We start from the raw sequence: 12,459 nt of genomic DNA on the forward strand, positions 1-12,459 counted from the left end.
ACTGAATTTGAGATATATTGTGTAGACTATTGTCCTAAACAACATATGCAACAGCAGAAACCAGCTTGATGAAATTCATTAGTTATTTTCACTCCTGATCAAAAACGCTTCAACTCGGTGAGATAAGCATATTTTGAACGAATGGCTATATCTTTTGAATCTGTCATGGGATAACACTAAATTTGACATATATTGTGCAGAATCATGTCCTAAACAACATATTGCAACAGCAGAAACCAGCTTGTTCAAATTCAATAGTTATTTCCACTCTAATCAAAAACGCTTCAACTCGGTGAGATAAGCATATTTTGAACGAATGGCCATATCTTTTGAACCTGTGATGGGATTACACTGAATTTGAAATATTGTGCAGAATCATGTCCTAAACAACATATTTCAACAGCTGAAACCAGCTCGATGAAATTCATTAGTTATTTCCACTCCTAATCAAAAAGGCTTCAACTCGGGGAGATAAGCACTTTTTGAACGAATGACTATATCTTCTGAACCTGTGATGGGATAACACTGAAATTGACATATATTGTGCAGAATCATGTCCGAAAAAACATATTGCAACAGCAGAAACCAGCTTGATGAAATTCATTAGTTATTTCCACTCCTAATCAAAAACGCTTACACTCGGTCAGATAAGCACTTTTTGAACGAATGGCTATATCTTTTGAATCTGTGATGGGATAACACTAAATTTGACATATATTGTGCAGAAACATGTCCTAAACAACACATTTCAATATTAGAAACCAGCTTGTTCAAATTCAATAGTTACTTCCACTCTAATCCAAAACGCTTCAACTCGGTGAGATAAGCAATTTTTGAACGAATGGCTATATCTTTTGAATCTGTGATGGGATAACACTGAATTTGATATATATTGTGCAGAATCATGCCCTAAACAACATATTGCAACAGCAGAAACCAACTTGATGAAATTCATTAGTTATTTCCACTCCTAATCCAAAATGCTTCAACTCGGTGAGATAAGCACTTTTTGAACGAAGGGCTATATCTTTTGAACTTGTTGCTGGATAACACTGAATTTGACATATATTGTGCAGAATCATGTCCTAAACAACATATTTTAACAGCAAAACCAGCTTGATGAAATTCATTAGTTATTTCCAATCCTAATCAAAAACGCTTCAACTCGGTGTGATAAGCAATTTTTTTAACGAATGGCTATATCTTTTGAATCTGTGATGGGATAACACTGAATGTGAGATATATTGTGCTGAATCATGTCCTAAACAACATATTGCAACAGCAGAAACCAGCTTGATGAAATTCATTAGTTATTTTGACTCCTAATCAAAAACGCTTCAACTCGGTGGGATAAGCACTTTTTGAACGAATGGCTATATCTTTTGAATCGGTGATGGGATAACATTGAATTTGACATATATTGTACAGAAACATTTCCTAAAAAACATATTGCAACAGCAGGAGCCAGCTTGATTAAATTCATTAGTTATTTCCACTCCTAATCAAAAACGCTTCAACTTGGTGAGATAAACATATTTTGAACGAATGGTTATATCTTTTGAATCTGTGATGGGATAACACTAAATTTGACATATATTGTGCAGAATCATGTCCTAAACAACATATTGCAACAGCAGAAACCAGCTTGTTGAAATTCAATAGTTATTTCCACTCCTAATCAAAAACGCTTCAATTTGGTGAGATGAGCACTTTTTGAACGAATGGCTATATCTTTTGAACCTGTGATGGGATAACACTGAATTTGATATATATTGTGCAGAATCATGTCCTAAAAAAACATAATTCAACAGCAGAAACCAGCTTATTGAAATTCAATAGTAATTTCCACTCCTAATCAAAAACGCTTCAATTTGGTGAGATAAGCACTTTTTGAACGAATGGCTATATCTTTTGAACTTGTTGCTGGATAACACTGAATTTGACATATATTGTGCAGAATCATGTCCTAAACAACATATTTTAACAGCAAAACCAGCTTGATGAAATTCATTAGTTATTTCCACTCCTAATCAAAAACGCTTCAACTCGATGAGATAAACAAATTTTGAACGAATGGCTATATCTTTTGAATCTGTGATGGGATAACACTGAATTTGAGATATATTATGCAGAATCATGTCCTAAAAAACATATTGCAACAGCAGGAGCCAGCTCGATGAAATGAATTAGTTATTTCCACTCCTAATCAAAAACGCTTCAACTTGGTGAGATAAACATGTTTTGAACGAATGGCTATATCTTCTGAACCTGTGATGGGATAACACTGAAATTGACATATATTGTGCAAAATCATGTCCTAAACAACATATTGCAACAGCAGAAACCAGCTTGTTCAAATTCAATAGTTATTTCCACTCTAATCAAAAACGCTTCAACTCGGTGATATAAGCATATTTTGAACGAATGGCCATATCTTTTGAACCTGTGATGGGATTACACTGAATTTGAAATATTGTGCAGAATCATGTCCTAAACAACATATTTCAACAGCTGAAACCAGCTTGATGAAATTCATTAGTTATTTCCACTCCTAATCTAAAATGCTTCAACTCGGTGAGATAAGCACTTTTTGAACGAATGGCTATTTCTTCTGAACTTGTTGCTGGATTACACTGAATTTGATATATATTGTGCAGAAGCATGTCCTAAAAAACATATTGCAACAGCAGAAACCAGCTTGATGAAATTTATTAGTTATTTCCACTCCTAATCAAAAACGCTTACACACGGTCATATAAGCACTTTTTGAACGAATGGCTATATCTTTTGAATCTGTGATGGGATAACCCTGAAATTGACATATATTGTGCAGAAACATGTCCTAAACAACAAATTTCAATATTAGAAACCAGCTTGTTCAAATTCAATAGTTATTTCCACTCTAATCAAAAACGCTTCAACTCGGTGAGATAAGCATATTTTGAACGAATGGCCATATCTTTTGAACCTGTGATGGGATTACACTGAATTTGAAATATTGTGCAGAATCATGTCATAAAAATCATATTTCATCAGCAGAAACCAGCTCGATGAGATTCATTAGTTATTTCCACTCCTAATAAAAAAGGCTTCAACTCGGTGAGATAAGCACTTTTTGAACGAATGGCTATGTCTTTTGAACTTGTTACCGGATTACACTGAATTTGACATATATTGTGCAGAATCATGTCCTAAAAAACATATTGCAACAGCAGAAACCAGCTTGATGAAATTCATTAGTTATTTCCAAACCTAATCAAAAACGCTTCAACCCGGTGAGATAAGCAATTTTTGAACGAAATGCTATATCTTTTGAATCTGTGATGGGATAACACTGAATTTGAGATATATTGTGCAGAATCATGTCCTAAACAACATATTGCAACAGCAGAAACCAGCTTGATGCAATTCATTAGTTATTTTCACTCCTAATCAACAACGCTTCAACTCGGTGAGATAAGCATATTTTGAACGAATGGCCATATCTTTTGAACCTGTGATGGGATTACACTGAATTTGAAATATTGTGCAGAATCATGTCCTAAACATCATATTTCAACAGCTGAAACCAGCTCGATGAGATTCATTAGTTATTTCCACTCCTAATAAAAAAGGCTTCAACTCGGTGAGATAAGCACTTTTTGAACGAATGGCTGTCTTTTGAACTTGTTACCGGATTACACTGAATTTGACATATATTGTGCAGAATCATGTCCTAAAAAACATATTGCAACAGCAGAAACCAGCTTGATGAAATTCATTAGTTATTTCCACTCTAATCAAAAACGCTTCAACTCGGTGAGATAAGCATATTTTGAACGAATGGCCATATCTTTTGAACCTGTGATGGGATTACACTGAATTTGAAATATTGTGCAGAATCATGTCCTAAACATCATATTTAAACAGCAGAAACCAGCTCGATGAAATTCATTAGTTATTTCCACTCCTAATGAAAAAGGCTTCAACTCGATGAGATAAGCACTTTTTGAACGAATGGCTATGTCTTTTGAACTTGTTGCCGGATTACACTGAATTTGACATATATTGTGCAGAAGCATGTCCTAAAAAACATATTGCAACAGCAGAAACCAGCTTGATGAAATTCATTAGTTATTTCCACTCCTAATCAAAAACGCTTCAACTCGGTGGGATAAGCACTTTTTGAACGAATGGCTATATCTTTTGACTCTGTGATGGGATAACCCTGAAATTGACATATATTGTTCAGAAACATGTCCTAAACATCACATTTCAATATTAGAAACCAGCTTGTTCAAATTCAATAGTTATTTCCACTCTAATCAAAAACGCTTCAACTCGGTGAGATAAGCATATTTTGAACGAATGGCCATATCTTTTGAACCTGTGATGGGATTACACTGAATTTTAAATATTGTGCAGAATCATGTCCTAAACATCATATTTCAACAGCTGAAACCAGCTCGATGAGATTCATTAGTTATTTCCACTCCTAATAAAAAAGGCTTCAACTCGGTGAGATAAGCATTTTTTGAACGAATGGCTATGTCTTTTGAACTTGTTACCGGATTACACTGAATTTGACATATATTGTGCAGAATCATGTCCTAAAAAACATATTGCAACAGCAGAAACCAGCTTGATGAAATTCATTAGTTATTTCCGAACCTAATCAAAAACGCTTCAACCCGGTGAGATAAGCAATTTTTGAACGAATGGCTATATCTTTTGAATCTGTGATGGGATAACACTGAATTTGAGATATATTGTGCAGAATCATGTCCTAAACAACATATTTTCACAGAAAAACCAGCTTGATGAAATTCATTAGTTATTTCCACTCCTAATCAAAAACGCTTCAACTCGGTAAGACAAGCAATTTTTGAACGAATGGCTATATCTTTTGAATCTGTGATGGGATAACACTGAATTTGAGATATATTGTGCAGAATCATGTCCTAAACAACATATTGCAACAGCAGAAACCAGCTTAATGCAATTCATTAGTTATTTTCACTCCTAATCAAAAACGCTTCAACTCGGTGAGATAAGCATATTTTGAACAGAGGGCCCTATCTTTTGAACATGTGATGGGATAACACTGAATTTGAAATATAATGTGCAGTATCATGTCCTAAACAACATATTGTAATCGCGGAAACCAGCTTGATGAAATTCATTAGTTATTTCAGCTCCTAATCAAAAACGCTTCAACTCGGTGGGATAAGCACTTTTTGAACGAATGGCTATATCTTTTGAATCGGTGATGGGATAACATTGAATTTGACATATATTGTGCAGAAACATGTCCTAAACAACATATTGCAACAGCAGGAGCCAGCTCGATGAAATTCATGAGTTATTTCCACTCCTAATCAAAAACGCTTCAACTTGGTGAGATAAACATATTTTGAACGAATGGTTATATCTTTTGAATATGTGATGGGATAACACTAAATTTGACATATATTGTGCAGAATTCTGTCCTAAACAACATATTGCAACAGCAGAAACCAGCTTGTTGAAATTCAATAGTAATTTTCACTCCTAATAAAAAACGCTTCAATTTGGTGAGATAAGCAATTTTTGAACGAATGGCTATATCTTTTGAACCTGTGATGGGATAACACTGAATTTGATATATATTGTGCAGAATCATGTCCTAAAAAACATATTGCAACAGCAGAAACCAGCTTGATGAAATTCATTAGTTATTTTCACTCCTAATCAAAAACACTTCCACTATGTGAGATAAGCACTTTTTGAACAAATGGCTATATCTTTTGAATCTGTGATGGGATAACAATGAATTTGACATATATTGTGCAGAATCATGTCCTAAACAACATATTTTAACAGCAGAAACCAGCTTGATGAAATTCATTAGTTTTTTCCACTCCTAATCAAAAACGCTTCAACTAGGTCAGAAAAGCACTTTTTGACCGAAGGGCTATCTATTTTAAACTTGTTGCTTGATTACACTGAATTTGATATATATTGTGCAGAATCATGTCCTAAACAACATTATGCAACAGCAGAAACCAGCTTGATGAAATTCATTAGTTATTTTCACTCCTAATCAAAAACGCTTCAACTCGGTGAGATAAGCAATTTTTGAACGAATGGCTATATCTTTTGAATCTGTGATGGGATAACACTGAATTTGATATATATATTGTGCAGAATCATGTCCGAAACAACATATTGCATCAGCAGAAACCAGCTTGATGAAATTCATTAGTTATTTCCACTCCTAATCAAAAACGCTTCAACCCGGTGAGATAAGCGATTTTTGAACGAAATGCTATATCTTTTGAATCTGTGATGGGATAACACTGAATTTGAGATATATTGTGTAGACTATTGTCCTAAACAACATATGCAACAGCAGAAACCAGCTTGATGAAATTCATTAGTTATTTTCACTCCTGATCAAAAACGCTTCAACTCGGTGAGATAAGCATATTTTGAACGAATGGCCATATCTTTTGAACCTGTGATGGGATTACACTGAATTTGAAATTTTGTGCAGAATCATGTCCTAAACAATATATTTCAACAGCTGAAACCAGCTCGATGAAATTCATTAGTTATTTCAGCTCCTAATCAAAAAGGCTTCAACTCGGGGAGATAAGCACTTTTTGAACGAATGACTATATCTTCTGAACCTGTGATGGGATAACACTGAAATATACATATATTGTGCAGAATCATGTCCGAAAAAACATATTGCAACAGCAGAAACCAGCTTGATGAAATTCATTAGTTATTTCCACTCCTAATCAAAAACGCTTCAACTCGGTGAGATAAGCATATTTTGAACGAATGGCTATATCTTCTGAACCTGTGATGGGATAACACTGAATTTGACATATATTGTGCAGAATCATGTCCTAAACAACATATTTCAACAGCAGAAACCAGCTTGATGAAATTCATTAGTTATTTCCACTCCAAATCAAAAACGCTTCAACTCGGTGAGATAAGCAATTTTTGAACGAATGGCTATATCTTTTGAATCCGTGATGGGATAACACTGAATTTGATATATATTGTGCAGAATCATGTCCTAAACAACATTTTGCAACAGCAGAAACCAACTTGATGAAATTCATTAGTTATTTCCACTCCTAATCCAAAATGCTTCAACTCGGTGAGATAAGCACTTTTTGAACGAAGGGCTATATCTTTTGAACTTGTTGCTGGATAACACTGAATTTGACATATATTGTGCAGAATCATGTCCTAAAAAACATATTGCAACAGCAGAAACCAGCTTGATGAAATTCATTAGTTATTTCCACTCTAATCAAAAACGCTTCAACTCGGTGAGATAAGCATATTTTGAACGAATGGCCATATCTTTTGAACCTGTGATGGGATTACACTGAATTTGAAATATTGTGCAGAATCATGTCCTAAACATCATATTTAAACAGCAGAAACCAGCTCGATGAAATTCATTAGTTATTTCCACTCCTAATGAAAAAGGCTTCAACTCGATGAGATAAGCACTTTTTGAACGAATGGCTATGTCTTTTGAACTTGTTGCCGGATTACACTGAATTTGACATATATTGTGCAGAAGCATGTCCTAAAAAACATATTGCAACAGCAGAAACCAGCTTGATGAAATTCATTAGTTATTTCCACTCCTAATCAAAAACGCTTCAACTCGGTGGGATAAGCACTTTTTGAACGAATGGCTATATCTTTTGACTCTGTGATGGGATAACCCTGAAATTGACATATATTGTTCAGAAACATGTCCTAAACATCACATTTCAATATTAGAAACCAGCTTGTTCAAATTCAATAGTTATTTCCACTCTAATCAAAAACGCTTCAACTCGGTGAGATAAGCATATTTTGAACGAATGGCCATATCTTTTGAACCTGTGATGGGATTCCACTGAATTTTAAATATTGTGCAGAATCATGTCCTAAACATCATATTTCAACAGCTGAAACCAGCTCGATGAGATTCATTAGTTATTTCCACTCCTAATAAAAAAGGCTTCAACTCGGTGAGATAAGCATTTTTTGAACGAATGGCTATGTCTTTTGAACTTGTTACCGGATTACACTGAATTTGACATATATTGTGCAGAATCATGTCCTAAAAAACATATTGCAACAGCAGAAACCAGCTTGATGAAATTCATTAGTTATTTCCGAACCTAATCAAAAACGCTTCAACCCGGTGAGATAAGCAATTTTTGAACGAATGGCTATATCTTTTGAATCTGTGATGGGATAACACTGAATTTGAGATATATTGTGCAGAATCATGTCCTAAACAACATATTTTCACAGAAAAACCAGCTTGATGAAATTCATTAGTTATTTCCACTCCTAATCAAAAACGCTTCAACTCGGTAAGACAAGCAATTTTTGAACGAATGGCTATATCTTTTGAATCTGTGATGGGATAACACTGAATTTGAGATATATTGTGCAGAATCATGTCCTAAACAACATATTGCAACAGCAGAAACCAGCTTAATGCAATTCATTAGTTATTTTCACTCCTAATCAAAAACGCTTCAACTCGGTGAGATAAGCATATTTTGAACAGAGGGCCCTATCTTTTGAACATGTGATGGGATAACACTGAATTTGAAATATAATGTGCAGTATCATGTCCTAAACAACATATTGTAATCGCGGAAACCAGCTTGATGAAATTCATTAGTTATTTCAGCTCCTAATCAAAAACGCTTCAACTCGGTGGGATAAGCACTTTTTGAACGAATGGCTATATCTTTTGAATCGGTGATGGGATAACATTGAATTTGACATATATTGTGCAGAAACATGTCCTAAACAACATATTGCAACAGCAGGAGCCGGCTCGATGAAATTCATGAGTTATTTCCACTCCTAATCAAAAACGCTTCAACTTGGTGAGATAAACATATTTTGAACGAATGGTTATATCTTTTGAATATGTGATGGGATAACACTAAATTTGACATATATTGTGCAGAATTCTGTCCTAAACAACATATTGCAACAGCAGAAACCAGCTTGTTGAAATTCAATAGTAATTTTCACTCCTAATAAAAAACGCTTCAATTTGGTGAGATAAGCACTTTTTGAACGAATGGCTATATCTTTTGAACCTGTGATGGGATAACACTGAATTTGATATATATTGTGCAGAATCATGTCCTAAAAAACATATTGCAACAGCAGAAACCAGCTTGATGAAATTCATTAGTTATTTTCACTCCTAATCAAAAACACTTCCACTATGTGAGATAAGCACTTTTTGAACAAATGGCTATATCTTTTGAATCTGTGATGGGATAACAATGAATTTGACATATATTGTGCAGAATCATGTCCTAAACAACATATTTTAACAGCAGAAACCAGCTTGATGAAATTCATTAGTTTTTTCCACTCCTAATCAAAAACGCTTCAACTAGGTCAGAAAAGCACTTTTTGACCGAAGGGCTATCTATTTTAAACTTGTTGCTTGATTACACTGAATTTGATATATATTGTGCAGAATCATGTCCTAAACAACATAATGCAACAGCAGAAACCAGCTTGATGAAATTCATTAGTTATTTTCACTCCTAATCAAAAACGCTTCAACTCGGTGAGATAAGCAATTTTTGAACGAATGGCTATATCTTTTGAATCTGTGATGGGATAACACTGAATTTGATATATATATTGTGCAGAATCATGTCCGAAACAACATATTGCATCAGCAGAAACCAGCTTGATGAAATTCATTAGTTATTTCCACTCCTAATCAAAAACGCTTCAACCCGGTGAGATAAGCGATTTTTGAACGAAATGCTATATCTTTTGAATCTGTGATGGGATAACACTGAATTTGAGATATATTGTGTAGACTATTGTCCTAAACAACATATGCAACAGCAGAAACCAGCTTGATGAAATTCATTAGTTATTTTCACTCCTGATCAAAAACGCTTCAACTCGGTGAGATAAGCATATTTTGAACGAATGGCCATATCTTTTGAACCTGTGATGGGATTACACTGAATTTGAAATTTTGTGCAGAATCATGTCCTAAACAATATATTTCAACAGCTGAAACCAGCTCGATGAAATTCATTAGTTATTTCAGCTCCTAATCAAAAAGGCTTCAACTCGGGGAGATAAGCACTTTTTGAACGAATGACTATATCTTCTGAACCTGTGATGGGATAACACTGAAATTGACATATATTGTGCAGAATCATGTCCGAAAAAACATATTGCAACAGCAGAAACCAGCTTGATGAAATTCATTAGTTATTTCCACTCCTAATCAAAAACGCTTCAACTCGGTGAGATAAGCATATTTTGAACGAATGGCTATATCTTCTGAACCTGTGATGGGATAACACTGAATTTGACATATATTGTGCAGAATCATGTCCTAAACAACATATTTCAACAGCAGAAACCAGCTTGATGAAATTCATTAGTTATTTCCACTCCAAATCAAAAACGCTTCAACTCGGTGAGATAAGCAATTTTTGAACGAATGGCTATATCTTTTGAATCCGTGATGGGATAACACTGAATTTGATATATATTGTGCAGAATAATGTCCTAAACAACATAATGCAACAGCAGAAACCAGCTTGATGAAATTCATTAGTTATTTTCACTCCTAATCAAAAACGCTTCAACTCGGTGAGATAAGCAATTTTTGAACGAATGGCTATATCTTTTGAATCTGTGATGGGATAACACTGAATTTGATATATATATTGTGCAGAATCATGTCCGAAACAACATATTGCATCAGCAGAAACCAGCTTGATGAAATTCATTAGTTATTTCCACTCCTAATCAAAAACGCTTCAACCCGGTGAGATAAGCGATTTTTGAACGAAATGCTATATCTTTTGAATCTGTGATGGGATAACACTGAATTTGAGATATATTGTGTAGACTATTGTCCTAAACAACATATGCAACAGCAGAAACCAGCTTGATGAAATTCATTAGTTATTTTCACTCCTGATCAAAAACGCTTCAACTCGGTGAGATAAGCATATTTTGAACGAATGGCCATATCTTTTGAACCTGTGATGGGATTACACTGAATTTGAAATTTTGTGCAGAATCATGTCCTAAACAATATATTTCAACAGCTGAAACCAGCTCGATGAAATTCATTAGTTATTTCAGCTCCTAATCAAAAAGGCTTCAACTCGGGGAGATAAGCACTTTTTGAACGAATGACTATATCTTCTGAACCTGTGATGGGATAACACTGAAATTGACATATATTGTGCAGAATCATGTCCGAAAAAACATATTGCAACAGCAGAAACCAGCTTGATGAAATTCATTAGTTATTTCCACTCCTAATCAAAAACGCTTCAACTCGGTGAGATAAGCATATTTTGAACGAATGGCTATATCTTCTGAACCTGTGATGGGATAACACTGAATTTGACATATATTGTGCAGAATCATGTCCTAAACAACATATTTCAACAGCAGAAACCAGCTTGATGAAATTCATTAGTTATTTCCACTCCAAATCAAAAACGCTTCAACTCGGTGAGATAAGCAATTTTTGAACGAATGGCTATATCTTTTGAATCCGTGATGGGATAACACTGAATTTGATATATATTGTGCAGAATCATGTCCTAAACAACATTTTGCAACAGCAGAAACCAACTTGATGAAATTCATTAGTTATTTCCACTCCTAATCCAAAATGCTTCAACTCGGTGAGATAAGCACTTTTTGAACGAAGGGCTATATCTTTTGAACTTGTTGCTGGATAACACTGAATTTGACATATATTGTGCAGAATCATGTCCTAAACAACATATTTTAACAGCAAAACCAGCTTGATGAAATTCATTAGTTATTTCCAATCCTAATCAAAAACGCTTCAACTCGGTGTGATAAGCAATTATTTTAACGAATGGCTATATCTTTTGAATCTGTGATGGGATAACACTGAATTTGAGATATATTGTACAGAATCATGTCCTAAACAACATATTGCAACAGCAGAAACCAGCTTGATGAAATTCATTAGTTATTTCCACTCCTAATCAAAAACGCTTCAACTTGGTGAGATAAACATATTTTGAACGAATGGTTATATCTTTTGAATATGTGATGGGATAACACTAAATTTGACATATATTGTGCAGAATTCTGTCCTAAACAACATATTGCAACAGCAGAAACCAGCTTGTTGAAATTCAATAGTAATTTCCACTCCTAATAAAAAACGCTTCAATTTGGTGAGATAAGCACTTTTTGAACGAATGGCTATATCTTTTGAACCTGTGATGGGATAACACTGAATTTGATATATATTGTGCAGAATCATGTCCTAAAAAACATATTGCAACAGCAGAAACCAGCTTGATGAAATTCATTAGTTATTTCCACTCCTAATCAAAAACACTTCCACTATGTGAGATAAGCACTTTTTGAACGAATGGCTATATCTTTTGAACCTGTGATGGG

Source organism: Fistularia commersonii, chromosome 23 (assembly GCF_037954325.1).
Source record: "Fistularia commersonii isolate RoL2024-O1a breed Wild chromosome 23, RoL_Fcom_v1.0, whole genome shotgun sequence".
NCBI classification, from domain to species: domain Eukaryota; kingdom Metazoa; phylum Chordata; class Actinopteri; order Syngnathiformes; family Fistulariidae; genus Fistularia; species Fistularia commersonii.